At 43.4% G+C, this 4,775-nt stretch overlaps 1 long non-coding RNA gene across 1 annotated transcript in view; it reads right to left on the bottom strand.

The window, feature by feature from the left end:
- LOC113952197 overlaps positions 1-3,943 on the bottom strand; it is an 8,281-nt gene extending 4,338 nt beyond the window's left edge. The window contains exons 1-2 of the long non-coding RNA XR_003529441.1: positions 3,808-3,943; positions 3,151-3,274 (exon numbers count right to left, since the gene is read on the bottom strand). This is a non-coding gene — a long non-coding RNA (uncharacterized LOC113952197). The remainder of the gene's footprint in view (positions 1-3,150; positions 3,275-3,807) is intronic.
- Positions 3,944-4,775: the final 832 nt, after the last annotated feature.

Genomic DNA, 4,775 nt, shown 5'->3' with positions numbered 1-4,775 from the left:
CAACGGATTTAATGCCATGGCAATTACACCTCATAGATTAGATTTGGGCCTGATGACATGGTGTTAAGAATGCCTGTGGCAACCAGCAACCTGTCTGTCTTTAGGCTGCTTGCAAGCAAGGAGAGATTTCGCCTGTCCCACTATATTATGTGTTCTTACATTGTACAGGATGATTAGCCACAGAACCTTTAAGAAAAGGAAAGGATTTTTGAAGACTCCCGCTGTGAGGAAAAGATATCTGAGGGAAAAGGAAATTATATCCAATGCTTCTGAAAATCCCATAGGAGCGGGCTGAAGAAATATTTTTCTCTAGGCATGACAATTTGAGAAAGAAATAACTGTAAGCAATGTAGAAATAGAAATAAATTCTAGATTTAATGTGTCAGGATGGACAGGATCTTTAGGACTTTTCCTTGTGTAAAATTTTGTGTGGTCTCCATGTGAACATGCACAGACAATAGGGATTACTCCACTCAAGTAACCAGCCTGGGGGCATTGCACAGCAGCCTGGGTGAGGCGAAGGTGTCTCTGGCCAGGGCAGGGATGTTGTAACTAGATGGTTTTTAAGGTCCCTTCTAACCCAAACCATTCTATGATGCCATGAAACAGAAGAGTTGCAACAGAGAGGAAGGATAACTTCCTTTGGAAGGGTAATATTTCTCTATAGTTGGAGACATTTGATGGAAGAATGGTTTTGCTCTTACACTGGTCTTGGTTGAAGATGTTTCACTGTGCAGAGCATGATGTGAGTATGTAAGAAATCAGTTTCTGCCCATGAACTGTGTGTTCACTGTACATTAAGTCTGGTGCATACACAGTTCTTTGGCAGATCATACAGGACCTACAGGGGAACAAAGCTTGTCTTAGAAAGCACAAACAGCCTCAAGTATTTCTGTAATAAGAACAGATACACTCCTGCTCACTGTGTTTGGAATAATCCATAATGGATGGTTCCAGCAGATGGCAACAGCAGACCAGTTTGTAGCGCAAGGGCAGCAGTTGAAGGCTGCAAAAAACCTCTCTGAGCTTTACCCAAAGCATCTTCCAAATCTGCTTCTTCCACTCCCAGTACTGTGCCTACTTGGTACCTCAGGGCACTGTTAATATGAAGTGCAGAAGAAATCAGTGCCTGCAGAAAACTTCAGTACAAACTCTGGAGCTTTTGGTGTGTTTACAGGGCTTAAAACATACCTGCTGCATTTTAAACGACCAAAAAAAAAAAATCTATCTCTTCTTCCTGAGCAGGCATAATTTACCTCCTACATATCTTTTTACAAAATAATAGTGCAAGGGGTGATTATAGTGGGAGCACAGACAGACGTGAAGAATTAAAAAAACAAAGTGTCCAGTGGTGTTTTATCAAAAGGTGTCTCTTCCCTGCCATGTGCAGAAGCCAGATTCATGGACTAAACTTTTCTTCATGTTCTTGTCATTGCTTCTGAGCCATCTTAAACAGCTGCTCTTGGGAAGTGCTTGTTACTGCCTCGGAGAAGTGATTACCCTGGTTGAAATTATAGACTCAGCTCTTGGCCTCTGGAGGAAAGAATTTTGCTGTGGATCCCAGGTGCTGCAGATGCTGATATCCATGGAAGGATCAGGGAGACTCCACAGTTAAGCTCCACTTCACTCTGCCCAGGCCCTGGGGAAGATGTGGGAGTTGTATTTAACAATCATCACCCCCTGTACCATTGTTTTTCCATCAAAATTACGAGAGCACTATTGTTTTTAATAAATAGCAATGTTGTTTTGTAATTTGCAAAGTATAATATGAATGAACCTTGAAGACGTAACACAAGATAAATTTACAGCTGAAGGATCCAGTCTTTTCCTCCAAAACTCAATCAATGTGTAGTGTTTCCTTTAAGCTGAAGTACAGGCCAGATCCACAGAATCATTTAGGTTGGAAAAGACCTTCAGGCAGTGAAAATGAGCGTTCAGGTGTAATATGAAGCTTGGGGAGCACTGAAGAGGCTGTGAGCGTCAACTGATACTCTTTGGAAATGAAAAAAAGTGGAAAGAATTAATTCATAATGAACCCCCTGCAGAAACAATACAAGGTACAGATGGGAGGGGGGAGAAATGCCTGAGAACCAAAGCTGGGCTTCAGTGGGATCTAAAGTAGGAATTTTGCAGTGTGCCTGTACCCGATTTAGTTTTCACTGAGATCAGTGAGCAGAGACCACCCTGGTGCAGGAGGTGTCCTGCCAGCTGTGGCTCAGGAGGAGACCTGGCTGCAAGAAATTTCAAGCCCCTCCAGGTTATTATCCTCAACCCTACCTCAGTGTTCTGGAAAAGGAGGCTACTGGTTGTCATTACTATCATTTTTGATAAATGGAGGAGCTGTTGCAATGTTCAGCCCTCTTCCCTCAACTGATGCTCTCAGGTGCAGGTGAATGCCACCATTCTGCCGTTGTTTCACTTCCCTGGGTATTTTTTGTGCAGGGAACTGCAATGCTATTGTAACTCTTTTCTGCTCTAACGTGATTCTTCAAGAAAAATGAGTATGTTGAAGAGAAAACTGCCTTCTAACTGCCTTAAGATCTTTTATCACTCATGGTAACTCCTGGCACACTCACTCGCTGACTGTGTTATCTTCAAGCTGTTTACAAAATATGTGAATAAATCCAAGTCCAATACAGAAGGTTCCCCTTTGCTCACATTTCGATACAGGGGTGGAATTATCACTTTTGAAAGAACTTTACCATTAGCAGATGCAAAAGAAAAAAAATCCAACCTGCAAAAGCCTGCCACACCACAGCACACAAAGCTGCTGCTTTTAATGAGTTAGACTGAGGGCTTTTCTGTTCCTTTGCTCCTCTAATGAGGAGGACTGTGAGGTGTCTTTGAACTAGCTACAGACTTGAAAGATTCAGTAAACAAGGATTCTTTATACAATTTCTGGTAAGAGCTTGTCCTGACAGATGCCTTCTTCCTCCTGAGGTTTAGACCACAGTTTGATCTTTTTGTTGTTGTTGTTGTTTTTCTTTAACCCCTGAAGCATTTCACAACAGGATGGGCAAAGCCCCAGCAGTAATTAGACTGATTGAGCACTGGAAGTGAGACAAAAGAGATGGCTGGAAATCACTGTTGTTCTCCAACAATGCTGGGTCCTCAGGTCTCAGTCATTACAATCCAAGCTTTTGAGAGTACCTGGATCCTGGATCCTTGGGTCCTGCTGGAGCTTGGGGGCTGCCTACTGAGATATCCTCATACAGCTTGTGTATTCACTGGGACAAATCCTCCTCTCCCTGCTGCTGCTGCTACTGTGTTGTGCCTACAGAGCAGAGAGGGAAGGAGAGGTGTACAGAGGTGTACAGAGATCGCAGTGTACAAACTTCCAGGTGTCACTCACCTGTACTGCAAGGGAAACCTTATTTTTCAAAAGTTTCCATCATGTCATACAAAACACTGAATCCTTCCAAATCTGGAAGTGATAGCCTGGCATGATGCCCCAGGTCATGTCTTACATAAAGAGTTATTTGTCTCTTTATCCCACTTTTACAATTACTCACCAAAGCTACCTTAAATCATAACATCCCAGCCTCTCTATGACCATGCTTTCTATTGCTTAGCTCAGGTACCCCTTCCTATTCCTCAGGATTCAGAAACTATTGAAATCTTCATGTTTTCCTGATGGTTACCTCCTTGCAGCCCCTCCTCACACTGACTGGATTACCTGGCAGGTTTTCTAATGTGCAAGACATGGCAGGGGGGGCTGAGGTTGTAGCTTTGAAGATGCAAGAATAATTAGCCCTGAAGACCTGAAGGCCACCTGATTATGTTGAGCACACACTCTGGACAGTTTACCTGACCTTTAAGCTGCACAGGTCTATTTCCATGTGCCAGGGTTGGCCCAGTCTCCATCCATGCTGTGGCAAGGTTTTCATCTGGTCCAGAGTTGATTCCACTTTCCTGGCTTGCACACACTCATCAGCACAGGCAAACTTTGATGCCACAGCAGCCTGCAAGAGGTGAGAGTGAGCCCTTTTGGCAGTGTCAGCATCACCACTGAAGCCTGTGCTTGCATCACAAATTTTGCCACAGCAATCCTACCCAAACTTTCTGCTAGCAGCTGTACAGTCCAGCTTCTCTGCTGTTTCTCAAGAAGGAAGGCTCTAGGTGTGTGCCCATCCCACAGTCCCGAGGGAGGGACCCTGGGAGAAGCCCTCAGGGCTGGCCTGAGGAGAACAAAGGGTCTGATCTTGAATTTAAGGGTTGTTCTACCCAGGAGACCAGTAAGGGCCAGGATTCATGCTGATTGTGCACCTCTGAATCCCTTTACTTACCTTGTTCTCTGAGGTTTATCATAAAGAAACCAGGTTACAGTTGTCTCTGCTCTGCCTAAACCTTGATGGGAATAGGTTCAGAGCTCAGTTATCATGAGCTTTTCCCTGCTGAAAACTAGCAATTTGCCAGAAAACTTCACAGGACAAAACTTTTATCCCCAAAGTAATTTATAATCATTCTGAACTTCAGAGATGTTCAATTACAAAAGTCAAAGGAAAACTAGAACATGCAGACTGAGGCACAACTGCAAGGGACAGAAAAGCTGGACACTGATACTGAAACACCTATAAATTTCAACTGCTTCTCAGCAATGTTATATTTCTGATGGGAGAAGGGAATAAAGAAGCATACAGCCACTTAGGCCTAATGAAAGCTATGGAGAGTAATTAAACTTGCATTTATCAACAAAGATAGCCAGCACAGAAATATCAGTGTCTTTTTCTCCTCAACATCTATCTGATAATAAAGGCCTTTTGGCTGTAATATTG

Source organism: Corapipo altera, unplaced genomic scaffold (assembly GCF_003945725.1).
Source record: "Corapipo altera isolate COAL_440 unplaced genomic scaffold, ASM394572v1 70, whole genome shotgun sequence".
Classification (NCBI taxonomy): domain Eukaryota; kingdom Metazoa; phylum Chordata; class Aves; order Passeriformes; family Pipridae; genus Corapipo; species Corapipo altera.
Note: the sequence above shows the minus strand (reverse complement) of the source record. Positions and strands in the feature narration are given on the sequence as shown.